The 15,724-nt window shown below is 36.9% G+C and overlaps 1 long non-coding RNA gene across 1 annotated transcript; it reads right to left on the bottom strand.

Annotated features, from left to right (window-relative positions):
• Positions 1–2,069: 2,069 nt before the first annotated feature.
• Positions 2,070–8,054, bottom strand: LOC127139566 (uncharacterized). The gene is made up of 4 exons (XR_007809784.1): positions 6,686–8,054; positions 5,107–5,553; positions 3,511–3,957; positions 2,070–2,364 (listed from the first exon to the last, which is right to left on the bottom strand). It is a non-coding gene; the product is annotated as an uncharacterized LOC127139566 (long non-coding RNA).
• Positions 8,055–15,724: the final 7,670 nt, after the last annotated feature.

The following is a 15,724-nucleotide window of genomic DNA, read 5'->3' as shown; positions in this document are numbered from 1 at the left end:
TTTTTGACTGTTTTTTATGCCTTACTATACTATGACTTTTTTCATATTTTGACACCTTGCTATACTACGACATTTTTATGATGGTTTTTAACACTATGACATTTTTTGACACCTACTACTATGACATTTTTTTGACCATTTTTCAACGCTTACTATACTATGACATTTTTTGACACCTTACTATTTAGGACATTTTTTGCCAGTTGTTGACCCCTTACTATACTATGACATTTTTCACATTTTTTCACGCTTACTATACTATGACATTTTTTCACATTTTTTGATGCCTAACTATATCATGACATTTCTTCATGCCTTACTATAACATTTTTTTTTCATTTTAAACATTTTTGATACCTTACTATGACATTTTGGATGGTTTTGGCACCTTACTATACTATGACATTTTTTGACACCTTAATATACTATGACATTTTCTCACATTTTTTTGACACCTTACCATACTATGACATTCTTTTCACGCCTTACTATACCATAATTTTTTTTTTTAACATTTTTTGACCACCTTACTGGTGGCTATGACTGATCACAATTTTTTTCAAATTTTTATGACCTTTTTTTACGCCTTACTATACTGACATTTTTTTTACATTTTGTGACTCCTTACTATACTGTCACATGTTTGGATGGTTTTTGGCACCTTACGATGACATTTTTTGACCATTTTTTCACACCTTACTATACTATGACATTTTTTGATGCCATACAATACTGTGACATTTTTTGACCATTTTTGATGCCTTACTATACCATGACATTTTTTTAACCATTTTTGACACCTTACTATATTGTTACTTTTTCACATTTTTTGACTGTTTTTTATGCCTTATTATACTATGACTTTTTTTCATATTTTTGACACCTTACTATACTATGGCGTTTCTTGACTGTTTTTGACGCCTTACTACACTATGGCATTTTTTGTCATTTTTTTGACCCTTTACTATACTATGACATTTATGACCGTTTTTGACACTATACTATATTATGACATTTTTTGACAACTTAATATATTATGAAATTTTTTGGCCGTTTTAGACAATTTACAATACTATATTTTTGACAATTTCTGATACCTTCTTATACTATGACTTTTTTTTTTTTTTTTTTTTTTTTTTTACAACTTTTGACACCTTACAACACTATAACCTTTTTTTTTTTTTACATGTGTTTATGCCTCAATTCACTGACCTTTTTTGAATCTTTCTGACACCTTACAATACTACAACATTTTTTGACACCTTATTATTCTATGGCATCTTTTGACATTTTTATGCATTACTATACTACAATATTTAATGCATTACTATATTAAGATTAGGGAGAGACCAATTATCGGCCTGGCTGATTATCGGCGCTGATATTCGGCATTTTGACACATATCGGCATCGGCCGTTTTTTTTAATCTGACGGCCGATAAGAGATCAATTTAAAACTGGGTTATTTTGGCTCTGATGCAGCCACGTCTCTCTGTCAGCAGTCACTACTCTGTCTCCAGCATTGTCCCGCCCACAGCACCATCTGATTGGTTACACACAGTGCTCACACACGCTAAACAACTCTGCTTTTTGCACCACAATCTGGTGCTGCTCAATTGGGACTACTAATTGATTTGAGACCAACATTTCTGTGCAAATTTTATTTAACTTTGTTTTATTTACTTTATAAAACTTCAGGAAGCTAGTTATTTATTTATTTATTTTAAATTTCAGTTAACTATGCTGCTGAGCCTGAGAACTCCCTGCACTTTTTGTTAGAATTTGAAAACAAAAAAAAAACTTTTAACATGTTGCAAATCTGAAAAGCTGTTTAATAAACATATGCTTAAAGGCATTTAAACAAAGTTAAGTGTTGGAGTTTGTATTATTCAAAATTTTGACGCCTATATTTTCACTTTTACTGCAAATGAATATTGGCTCCAAATAGCAGTTGTCGGCCTCATTGACTACTAATAATTGGTATTGGTATCGGCCCTGAAAAAACCATATTGGTCTATCACTAATTAAGATGCTATTATCCCTCATTATACTGAGACATTTTAATGGCTTAGTATACTATGACATGTTTATGTTTTACCATACAAGTTTTATTTAGACTTTTATGATTTTTAATACCACACTCAACCATGATTTTTTGACATTTTTTACATCTGTTGTGAATTACCTGGATGCCTCTGTCCTGGTCTCAAAGAACTTCTTCATTGTAGAAGACACAACGTCTCTCTCATCTTTGACAAGGTCTCTGCGATCGTGGACAATGTCTCCCTCATCCTCAACAATGTCTCTCCGATCATGGACCATGTCTCTGCGATCGTGGACGATGTCGTGGACGAAGTGGTGACACCTGGAGGAAATCACAGAGAAAAATTCAAAGGAAAATGATCAATACACTACTACCTATTCATCAACAGTTTCACCATGAAAACACAGAGAAATATTCAACATTACAGCTGAACCACAACATGTAACAAACATTAGAGGGCTGTTTCAGAAAATGAACAACTGACTGTTATCACCTCCTGAAGAACCAGCAACAAATATTTAAGAACAAGTAAAAAGTAAATTGTAAAAAGTAAATTGTGTGTCTATCAACTAATCACTGAAGCAGTCGTATGTTACTGTGAACTGCACAACAATAATAAACACTACCAGTTAAGTCAATTTTAGAATGCAGGATTTTAACTTGTGTTGTTTATTATACTTCAATAAAAAGTCTGAGTATTTCTTCCACCACAGATGGTCACATACAGAATCATTATTTCAACCTTCTTCTTATGAACACATATTTAAAATGTCTTTGTTTTGTGTTGTTTTCATTTAATGAATAACAACCAAATTTACAAAGGTCTTAACAGCAGCTTATGTGAAAATTTTTAAGTAACTAAGTGTAGAACTGGTCGTTATAAACTGTAAAGATATTTTTTCAAATCACCCTCTGACCAGCAATTAAAGTGAACACACTAATGAACAAATCACTCCAATATTATATTTGTAGACTTGATATTGTTTTGCAGTGTAGCCTAATGTGCCTAGCACATACACATAATTAAGAATTTCTGATCATGTACAATCAAACTGAGGTTAAGATATTTATCAGTCACACTTTGACTGATCCTTAACAATAACGGTTGACACTTTTGACACCTTAATATAATGTGACATTTTACATACAGATTACTTTTACTGTTACCTCTAATATTAGAGTACTTTTACCATTACATATGACATTTCTGGTTACATATTACTTCTAAATTTACAGGTAACTTTTACTGCTACATGTAGTAATAGATTACTTTAACTATTACATCTTACTTCTGAAATTTCTAATTACTTTTACATTACTTCTATTAATACACATTGTTTCTACATTATCTTTATATTACAGATTACTTCTATTATTACACTTTTCTGATACACTGAATACTGAACATAAACAGTTTAATGTCAATACTCTGTGTTGGACAGTTGTGTAAAGGTGTTTGTGAATTACCTGGAGGCCTCTGTCCTGGTCTCAAAGAACTTCTTCATTGTAGAAGACACTCTATGATCGTGGACGATGTCTCTGTGATCGCGGACAATGTCTCTGAGATTATGGACAAAGTCTCTGTGATCATGGTCACTGTCTTTGCGATCGTGGACGATGTCTCTGAGATCATAGACGGTGTCTCTGTGATCATCGACAATGTCTCCATGATCGCGGGCAATGCCGTCAAATCGGTGACCCCCGTCTCCGCCGATTCTATCGCAAGGTCTCTACGAAGCATGGGACAATGTCTCTGACCATGGACAACGTCTCTCTCATCTTTGACAAGGTCTCAGCGATCGTGGACAATGTCTCTGATCGAGGACGATGTCTCCCTCATCCTCAACAATGTCTCTCCGATCATGGGCCATGTCTCTGCGATCGTGGACGATGTCGTGGATGAAGTGGTGACACCTGGAGGAAATCACAGAGAAAAATTCAAAGGAAAATGATCAATACACTACTACCTATTCATCAACAGTTTCACCATGAAAACACAGAGAAATATTCAACATTACAGCTGAACCACAACATGTAACAAACATTAGAGGGCTGTTTCAGAAAATGAACAGATGACTGTCATCACCTCCTGAAGAACCAGCAACAACAAATATTTAAGAACAAGTAAAAAGTAAATTGTAAAAAGTAAATTGTGTGTCTATCAACTAATCACTGAAGCAGTCGTATGTTACTGTGAACTGCACAACAATAATAAACACTACCAGTTAAGTCAATTTTAGAATGCAGGATTTTAACTTGTGTTGTTTATTATACTTCAATAAAAAGTCTGAGTATTTCTTCCACCACAGATGGTCACATACAGAATCATTATTTCAACCTTCTTCTTATGAACGCATATTTAAAATGTCTTTGTTTTGTGTTGTTTTCATTTAATGAATAACAACCAAATTCACAAAGGTCTTAACAGCAGCTTATGTGAAAACTTTTAAGTAACTAAGTGTAGAACTGGTCGTTATAAACTGTCAAGATATTTTTTCAAATCACCCTCTGACCAGCAATTAAAGTGAACACACTAATGAACAAATCACTCCAATATTATATTTGTAGACTTGATATTGTTTTGCAGTGTAGCCTAATGTGCCTAGCACATACACATAATTAAGAATTTCTGATCATGTACAATCAAACTGAAGTTAAGATATTTATCAGTCACACTTTGACTGATCCTTAACAATAACGGTTGACACTTTTGACACCTTAATATAATGTGACATTTTACATACAGATTACTTTTACTGTTACCTCTAATATTAGAGTACTTTTACCATTACATATGACATTTCTGGTTACATATTACTTCTAAATTTACAGGTAACTTTTACTGCTACATGTAGTAATAGATTACTTTAACTATTACATCTTACTTCTGAAATTTCTAATTACTTTTACATTACTTCTATTAACACACATTGTTTCTACATTATCTTTATATTGCAGATTACTTCTATTATTACACTTTTCTGATACACTGAATACTGAACATAAACAGTTTAATGTCAATACTCTGTGTTGGACAGTTGTGTAAAGGTGTTTGTGAATTACCTGGAGGCCTCTGTCCTGGTCTCAAAGAACTTCTTCATTGTAGAAGACACTCTATGATCGTGGACTACGTCTCTGTGATCGCGGACAATGTCTCTGAGATTATGGACAAAGTCTCTGTGATCATGGTCACTGTCTTTGCGATCGTGGACGATGTCTCTGAGATCATAGACGGTGTCTCTGTGATCATCGACAATGTCTCCATGATCGCGGGCAATGCCGTCAAATCGGTGACCCCCGTCTCCGCCGATTCTATCGCAAGGTCTCTACGAAGCATGGGACAATGTCTCTGACCATGGACAACGTCTCTCTCATCTTTGACAAGGTCTCAGCGATCGTGGACAATGTCTCTGATCGAGGACGATGTCTCCCTCATCCTCAACAATGTCTCTCCGATCATGGGCCATGTCTCTGCGATCGTGGACGATGTCGTGGATGAAGTGGTGACACCTGGAGGAAATCACAGAGAAAAATTCAAAGGAAAATGATCAATACACTACTACCTATTCATCAACAGTTTCACCATGAAAACACAGAGAAATATTCAACATTACAGCTGAACCACAACATGTAACAAACATTAGAGGGCTGTTTCAGAAAATGAACAGATGACTGTCATCACCTCCTGAAGAACCAGCAACAACAAATATTTAAGAACAAGTAAAAAGTAAATTGTAAAAAGTAAATTGTGTGTCTATCAACTAATCACTGAAGCAGTCGTATGTTACTGTGAACTGCACAACAATAATAAACACTACCAGTTAAGTCAATTTTAGAATGCAGGATTTTAACTTGTGTTGTTTATTATACTTCAATAAAAAGTCTGAGTATTTCTTCCACCACAGATGGTCACATACAGAATCATTATTTCAACCTTCTTCTTATGAACACATTTAAAATGTCTTTGTTTTGTGTTGTTTTCATTTAATGAATAACAACCAAATTTACAAAGGTCTTAACAGCAGCTTATGTGAAAACTTTTAAGTAACTAAGTGTAGAACTGGTCGTTATAAACTGTCAAGATATTTTTTCAAATCACCCTCTGACTATTAAAGTGAACACACTAATGAACAAATCACTCCAATATTTTATTTGTAGACTTGATATTGTTTTGCAGTGTAGCCTAATGTGCCTAGCACATACACATAATTAAGAATTTCTGATCATGTACAATCAAACTGAAGTTAAGATATTTATCAGTCACACTTTGACTGATCCTTAACAATAACGGTTGACACTTTTGACACCTTAATATAATGTGACATTTTACATACAGATTACTTTTACTGTTACCTCTAATATTAGAGTACTTTTACCATTACATATGACATTTCTGGTTACATATTACTTCTAAATTTACAGGTAACTTTTACTGCTACATGTAGTAATAGATTACTTTAACTATTACATCTTACTTAATTACTTTTACATTTCTTCTATTAATACACATTGTTTCTACATTATCTTTATATTACAGATTACTTCTATTATTACACTTTTCTGATACACTGAATACTGAACATAAACAGTTTAATGTCAATACTCTGTGTTGGACAGTTGTGTAAAGGTGTTTGTGAATTACCTGGAGGCCTCTGTCCTGTTCTCAAAGAACTTCTTCATTGTAGAAGACACTCTATGATCGTGGACTACGTCTCTGTGATCGCGGACAATGTCTCTGAGATTATGGACAAAGTCTCTGTGATCATAGCCAATGTCTTTTCGATCGTGGACGATGTCTCTGAGATCATAGACGGTGTCTCTGTGATCATCGACAATGTCTCCATGATCGCGGGCAATGCCGTCAAATCGGTGACCCCCGTCTCCGCCGATTCTATCGCAAGGTCTCTACGAAGCATGGGACAATGTCTCTGACCATGGACAACGTCTCTCTCATCTTTGACAAGGTCTCTGCGATCGTGGACAATGTCTCTGATCGAGGACGATGTCTCCCTCATCCTCAACAATGTCTCTCCGATCATGGACCATGTCTCTACGATTGTGGACGATGTCGTCGACGAAGTGGTGACCCCTGGAGGTTCTCACTGTGTGACCCCTGCAGTGCATCCTAGTCTGTGGTTCCAAAACAGTCCCTCAGAGCCTGCTCTGCCTCAGGAGACCACTTCCTGAATGAGCGTGTGGTTGTGGATAGCTTCCACACTCTTGGTTTGTAGTGAGGCTGCAGCAGAATGAGGTTGTGATCTGCTTTCCCCAGTGCAAGCAGCGGGGTAGCGCTGTATGCGTCCGTTACGTTAGCATACAGTAGGTCAATAGTCCTATTTCCCCTGGTGTTACAGTCCACATACTGGTAGAAAGCAGGTAGTGTCTTGTCCAATATCACATGGCTGAAGTCCCCAGAGATTAACACAAGCGCCTCCGAGTTCTGTGTTTGTAGTTTAGCAACAGTGGGTGGTGTCGCTGCTACCTCCGCGTCTACACGTGGTGGAATGTAAAATGACAACAATGGCGTGTCCAAACTCTCTGAACAGGTAGTAGGGACTACAGCCCTGCAGCAGCTGGAGATTTTGATGTTCACATGCCCAGGGTTACACCAGCTTGTGTTTACATATAAAGCGAGTCCTCCTCCTTTCCGCTTCCAGTGGGCTTTCGTGTCTCTGTCCGCTCTGACTGTACTGAAACCGGCTAGCTCCACGTTAGCATCCGAGCATGCTAGACGTGAGCCATGTTTCAGAGAAGCACAACAGACTGCACTCTCTGTAGGTCTTGATGTTTTCCACCAGCGCAGCAAGTTCGTCGATCTTATTCGGTAGTGAGTTCACATTACCCATAATCACAGAAGGTGCTGGCTTAAATCGCCACTTCTTCGCCAGACGCTTAGCCTTTAGCTTCGCGCAGGCTCTGCAGCCACGATACGGCCTCCTCACCTTGTCAGGTAAATGGGGAACCACCCCGGCGCGGGACCATGTTTTCAGAGCAAGAAGTAATTCCCTCGAATAAACGAGTCTTGGTGTGAAAAAATCCCTATCCATAGGATAGAATAACACAGAGTATCACGCAGATTAGAAAAAGAGCAAAAATAAATTGTAAATAAAGAGAAAACGGCGAAAAAAGAGCAAGGCACACACAGCTGCTGAAATGGCTGCCACTCGCGTCGGCGCCGGATATGAAATGAATAGCTTCCTGGAGTTTTATGAAGTAAATAAAGCAAAGTTAAATAAAAGCTGCATACATATATCTGCTCTCCGGAGCTTCTCCACCCGGCAAAACTTTTTCTCCTCTCTGCTGTGTGTGAGTACTGTGCATGCACAGTTTTCACTACTGACTGGCTGTTACCCCTGCGGCTCTGCATGTAACCAATCAGATAAATAAATAACTTTATTTAAATGCCTTTAAGCATATGTGTATTAAACAGCTAGTGACTGCAGACAGAGAGGCGTGGCTGCATCAGAGCCAAAATAACCCAGTTTTAAATTGATATTTAAAAAAAAAAAAAAAAACGGCCGATGCCGATATGCCTAAAAACGCCGAATATCGTCCCGGACGATAATCGGTTTATCCCTACATGTTTCACTTCAAAAGACTTTGCCCATGGTTGGATTCAAGCCCATGACCTTCAGATTACAAGCCCCACTGGTATCAGTCTGAGCTAACCAACTGGTTGGCTACTGTGGAGTTGTCTTGAGCCTTTAGCTTTTTGCATTTGGTGTTTGACCTTATTAATTCACAGCACCAGCCTAGAATTGAACTCCCAACATTAGGACCACAAAGTGGTCGTCTATTATCCCAAGCTAATCAGCTGGATGACCTTTAGAAATTTCTGACTGCCTTTCAACCTTCACTTCGGGTGTTCTGCTTCAAAATTTACTGCCCATGGTAAGATTAGAGCTCACAACCTTCAGATTACCAACCTGACACCTACTAGGCTAAGGTAACAAATTGGATGACTACTATGGAGTTTCCTCAAGCTTTTGGCTTTTCGTATTTGGTGTTGAACTTTTAAAAACTCACAGCATCTAATCAGACATATGGTTCTTGTGCATTTCTTCAAGACTAAGTTATTAAGTCTTTCATTTGGGCAGTGGGCTTAATTGATATAACCTATCTGATACTTGAAAAAATAATGACTATTACGACAACACTAAGAGAGTAACAGCATTGTAAGAATACATTGTGTTTTTAGTCACTTTTATATATAGCCTAGGGGCTGAATTCAGTCTAAAGTACTGTGAAGTCCTACAAAGTTTGCAACGTGGAAATTAACCCCAAGTTAGCTGTAATCAGTCAGACTGGATAGCAGACAGTTCATTTAGTCACAATTCCAAATCAGCACAAACATAGGAAGATATGAAGCCACACAGCTCTGACATACTGCACAGCACCTGTGACTGAATTTAGCCCCAAGTTGGAAAAGTTCAGACTTTGATGAAACTGAATCCAATCTGTACTTGTGCAGTGTTTTGATTTTGTAAAGAAAACACCAATATCCTTCTTGTATTATTTAATCTGATGTGAGCTAATATCAAATGTTGATTTAATATTGGGTTAGAATTGAACTTCCAACCTTAGGATTACAAAACAGCTTCCTATTAAACTGAGCTAATCTGCCAGACAACTTCTAGAAATTTGTTTGAGCCTTTGAATGTCTGCAGTTGGTGTTGAATTTGCAAAATCTATCACCCAGGGAAGAATCAAACTTCTAACTTTAGAGTTACAAAGCAGCCATCTATTAGACTGAGCTATTCACATGTATGGTTCTTCTTCTTTGTGCCTTTGAGTTATTAAGGCTTTCATCTGGGTGGTGGACTTGGTGACTTGACCAGATTAGATTAGTAGATTACTTTATCAAATTACTTTACTAGATAAGATTACTCAACTAAACTACAAATTAAGTAATTTCCTTAAATAATGAGGATTTTTAACTTTACATAAGATTGTGGCTAGAGACAACCACAGTTATAAAAACTGGAGAGTAGCCAACAAAGTTCTTCTATAGTTAGAAATGAGCTTGAACTCAGGGTGAGATGTGACTGTCAGAACACACATGCTGTTAGAATGGACCTGAAGGTTCCATGGTTGCCATGTTATTTTCAGGTGCATCGTTCAGAACTGATTATCATTCAAACACAAACAACCTCCAGACGATCAGAAAACTTTTGGCTTTCAATCTGCACTGGATTTCTTTGAAAAAGATCCTTTGGAGAAAGAGACGATTCCTTCAAGAAAACAAACAACTCATCGCACCCGAGCATCTACCTTGACAGTTACTGTCACAGACAAGGATTCTTTCATGGAAAAAGTGAGATTTAAAAAAAAAAAAACAATTTTTAAACCCATGTTGTTTCCAGTGCATTTTGCTGTTGAGTCCAACATTGATTGCTAATATTGCCAATATTTTCCACTACCAAATGGGGCCTTGACTGTCTGAATTTCAAAACCAAAAGCTAATTTCTTGGTTTGTTTGCATATCCTGTAACTTACACCATAAATAATACATGTAGTGACAATAGTTTTTATTTCTTATATATTTTTGATGTATTTTTCACAGAACGGCACACAAATATTAGCCAGTTTTATGACACCATGTCCCAATATACACAAAAAAACTTATACCAGCTTCTAAGAAGTCAATATTTGCTTCTTTTTTGTTTATTAATATCTGGCATTATATACACTGAGAAATCAACTGATTATTAAGGAAAAATAATAATGTGCTTTGTGTTAGTATGATTCAATACATGCCATTGATTTTTATGGTTTATTTTATTTTACAGTTTTATTGCATTGTGGTACGTTTATATGTGATGTGTGAAAGTTACTGTGGTAACAGTTGATGGTATGTTTATATGATGTGGAGCAGAGCTCTAAAGGTTGTGTATGTATCTACCTTCAGATGGAGTAGGACACCTGGACAGCGCTTCTTGTTCCTGTCCCCAGCCACTCCATCATCCCTCAGGTCATCCTCCATAAGGTCCCGGCAGCAGCCTCCTGCAGCGCTCCACCTTTCACCTCTCTCTCCCTTTCTGCCTCCTCCTCTGGCTCCTCTCCCTTTTCTCTCTCCTCATTCTGGACTTGTGTTGTAAAAGGTAAATATTTCATTGTAATTATCACATTTAATTCAGTTATTAATTATACATCTGTTTACCCGTTTACCAAAGTTTTTAACTACAACCTTGTCTTCTGTTTTTTAATTAGAAGGAGGAGAGGACAGGAGAGGAGAGGGGAGGGGAGGAGAGGAGGTGGGAGGGCAACATGACATGTAAACTGTCTCATAAAAAAGGCAAATTATTTCATGTTATTATCAGATTTAATGCAATGGTGAATTATACCTCTGTTTACCTGATCTCTAAAGTTTTAAACTACAACCTGTTTGTCTTGCGTTTTTCATTTAGAGAGAGGAGAGGAGAGGACACAATTGAAAAGGAGACTGAGGAGAAACGAAAAGAGAAGAGAAAAATCAGAGGAGAGAGGAGAGGAGGTGGGAGGGCAACATGACGTTAAAACCCTCTCATGTAAAAGGTAAATATCCAGTTACGTAATGTTATTACCTGACTTTTATTGCATGTAGTTCATTATTTGAAGTTTTTAACTATTAACACCTTTTGTCTGTCATTTATGTTTGCAGAGAGGAGAAAAAATTAGACGAAAAGAGACATGAGATGAGGAAAAAAAGACATTGAAAAGAGGAGTGGAGAGGAGAGGAGGTGGGAGGGCATTATATTGTGTCAGCCCTCTTGTGTAAATGGTAAATATTTCATGTTATTATCAGATATCATGCAGTGATGAATTATTATACTTCTGTTGACCTCATTTCTAAATTTTTGTTTTGCTGTTTTTTGTCCTCTGTTTTTCTAGAGAGAGGAGAGGAGCTGGAGGTGGAGGGCCATATGAAGAGTGAACATCCCATCAAAAAGCATCAGTTTATTTCATATTGTCTCACTGATACACATGAATAATCCATCTGTTCACCTTTATTCGCTGAAAATTTAACTATTATTCCTCCTTGCTGTATTTTTTAGAAAGAGGAGAGGAGAAGACACAAGTGAAAAAGAGACTAAGGAGCTGAGAAAAGAGAAGAGAAATCAGAATGGAGGAGAGCAGAGGAGAGGAGGTGGGAGGGCAACATGTCATGTGTACCCACTCATGAAAAAGATAAATGTTTCATGATGTTATCAGATTTCATGCAGTGATTAATTATATCTCTCTTAAACAGATTTTTAAAGTTTTTAACCACAACCTGTTTGTCTGTCTTTCATTTAGAGAGCTGATGGGAGAGGAGAGGAGAGGAGAGGAGAGGAGGTGGGAGGGCAATATGACATGTAAACCCAGTCATGTAAAAAGGTAAATCAATTTTCATGTAATGGTGAGTTATCAGTTTACCTGATTTGTAAAGTTGTTAACTACAACCTCCTTGTCTTTAATTTTTTTTGTTTGGAGAGAGGAGAGGAGCTGAGAGGAGAGGAGAGGAGGTGGGAGCTGAGAGGAGAGGAGAGGAGGCGGGAGCTGAGGAGAGGAGGTGGGAGGGCAATATGAAAACTCAACTCTCACATATGAAAGGTAGGAAACTAATGTCTCTGAAAAGCAGCCTGAAAGCAGCTTTACCTTACATGTAGTAACTTCAAACTCGTCTAAAATATTTTCTCCTCTCATGTTTTCCTTTGCAGCCAAGAAAACTCTGACCTGCCATTTCACAAACAACAAGTGATTCACATTTCTACAAAGATTTCTGTCATGATCAAACTGTTGAAAAACAAGTGTTTGAAATACAAAGTGACAAAAAGAAATGTCTGAGTTTGGTTTCTATGGTTTACCTTTTACCACATGGTTTTACTTTTGCAATTGATGTTATAAGTTACACATTGTACATTGTACTGTCATAGTGTTATATTATTATGTTAAGTACAGAACACCCATTGCCAAATTTCAGCTGTAAATAAAAACTCTTTCAAAGCATCTGGGTACACTCAATGATATACTTCTATATATAAGATATATATATCTTAGTGCTGAAGTTACCTGTCAGATTAATTTGCTGCCACCACAATACAAGGGAGGTGGCAGCAGAATGAACTTAAGTCTTTTCAAAATGACATTTCAGATACTCTCAATCAGAGCTGTAGACATTAGACCTTGGACTTGGCTACTTGAGACTTGACATTCTAAAAAGTTTTGACCTGATGAAATCCTACAACAATAATAATGAATAGGATATGGACAGGGATGCCTTGCATAGCCTCACACCTGATATACTAACATATTTACCTAAAGGGACTTGTTCTTTGCTATACATAAAAAACAATTAGCACAGCTTCTAAAATAAAATGTTTGGTAACAGAGCAGCATTCACACAAACTTTATGACACATATAACACATTTATGCATCTATAGAATTATAAGTAGACTAGTGATTCATGCAGTTCATTTACCATGTCAATGTCACACCTCAGTGATGTCCTCATTGGGATCCAGCAAAGCCTTTGTAACCATCTGTGTGTGTCTGCACTTCATGTGATGCCGTGGACATGGCTTTACCTCTGTTAACTGAAGTTAACTGTCCCTTATCAAGCCCTTGGATGGCATTAAAAACTATCTGTTACAATATTAGCTTTATAGTCAGTCTCTGACTTTTATGGTCAATATATGGGCTAATCAGCTAATGAGAAAAAGTTATTAGATTTATCATTTTCTTTGCTTTGAAAACTTCATTAGATTATTTTTTGATTGTGGCAAGATAGTCCAACAATGTAGCTCAACAAGCATTGTTATTTCCACTTAACCACTGATGATAAATACACATTTTCTAACTAATATCTAATTTTTTTTTTCTCAAAAAAGGCTTACTGTACTTTTTTGTAAATGTCTCATCATCAGCCCACATACAACATAATAATGATAGTGTTGATTTACAGCATATTTCTCTCACATGTAAATGATCTAGAAGTGGGATGTTTGTTCACCTGCTTCTCTGTAATCATACATCATTATTCAAAGGGCGCTTTGACCGTCATCCGATGTCAGATAGGCCTCTTCTTTACTTCAAAGAGATATGCTCTGTGTTGGTCCAAATGGTCTGATAATATTCAGTGTGGTAATACATCACACTGATGCCTTTTTCTCCACTTTGGAGTAATCTCGCTCTTTCTGATGTGCAGTTTACGGAGGCAGGGATCCCATCTCCCTGTGCAACCATAAAATAAGGAAAACTACACACAAAATGTTCAAAACGTCCATACAGGATTGTTTTGTCATGTCATTCTGGCCTGGCATAATCGACAAAGGGATCACACACAGTACCAAATGAATGCCACTGAACAATATCTTTACATAGTTAGGCAGTTTAATTCTCCTCTAGAATAACAAAATATAATCTCCTCCTAAAACCAAGACATCAACCACTTACTCATCAAACACTTGAGATTTCTGTCATGACCTTTTGCAACCACAAGCTTTCTAAGAGCATTTTCAAAAAAAGTGTCTAATAATCAAAGTACTTTCATGACTCATTTATTATTATACAAGCAGCAATAAAGTGTGTCCATTTGATGCTAACAGATGCAGAAATGTGGCTCTTGAAAACTGCTGCACACAGTTCCTCTCAGTCTGTAGTCACTGATTGTGACTATAAATAACTCCATGACACTGAACACTAATTTACATCAAAACCTGTCTGTGTCTATTATGTGTGAGATTGAACATAATCCCAGTTTAATATGTGAACTACAGTAGGAGCCAACAACCATAAATACTTCCTGATAGCGTTTACATTCTCTAGCACAATAACTGTAACAAGAGCTTCCACGTATGTGTATGATATGTGTGTAAATTTGCAGCTTATTCCAGAGGCTTTTCTTCTATTCATTGCATCTATATTTTCTTACAAGTGCGTGCTGATTGCACACAGCAGGGGAGGGCCATTTTTGTCATTAAAGTAGCCTGTAGATTATTCCTCAATATTCCTGTCACACAGTTTGAATCTATATTTTTTTGGGCTGAAGGCTTGGCTAAACCAGCAGACTGTTGTTTTACTTGTAAATTGTCTTCTGTTAAACATGGCTCAGATCAGATCATTTTATTCCAAAATAACATTCAAAATTTGTGAAAAGATGACTTCTTCTCTTTCCTGGCATGAAAGTAAAAGCCACGCAAGCTGCATTTCAGATAAGATTTTGACTATATTTCCTTTTCAATGACTTTTCTCATACCTTCAGCTGTAGGATTTCATTTTAAGCTGCTGCTCTTCTCCTCCGCTGATAGCCCTGAGTGAAACATTTCTGGAAAATCCATCAAAAAAGAGCTGATAGACGTGGCGCTAAAAAAGAAGAGGAGGTAGAGATGACTGGGGGTCACATACAAGGAAAAGACCTAACAATGTCATCACCAAACAGATGCTATCATGGAGCCCCTGGGGAAACAGGAAGGTAGATACATCCGAGACAAAACTGGAGAGAAAACACAGAAAATCTGAAAGCTGAAGGAGATTCTGTGCAAGGAATATGAAAGGTATCAGTGAGTAACAATTTTATTTAATTAATTTCTAACCACTCTGGTCAGACTAAATATCTTATTGGATGAATGTCCAATGAATTTAGCAATTTAGCAACAATCCTTATCCCCAGCAGATGAACCCTAATGACTCTGATGATCACCTGACTTTTAATCTAGTGCC

The sequence above is a fragment of the Lates calcarifer genome, unplaced genomic scaffold (genome assembly GCF_001640805.2).
Source record: "Lates calcarifer isolate ASB-BC8 unplaced genomic scaffold, TLL_Latcal_v3 _unitig_1601_quiver_2258, whole genome shotgun sequence".
Lineage (NCBI taxonomy): Eukaryota > Metazoa > Chordata > Actinopteri > Centropomidae > Lates > Lates calcarifer.
The sequence above is the reverse complement of the archived record's forward strand: the minus strand, read 5'-3'. Positions and strand labels throughout refer to the sequence as shown.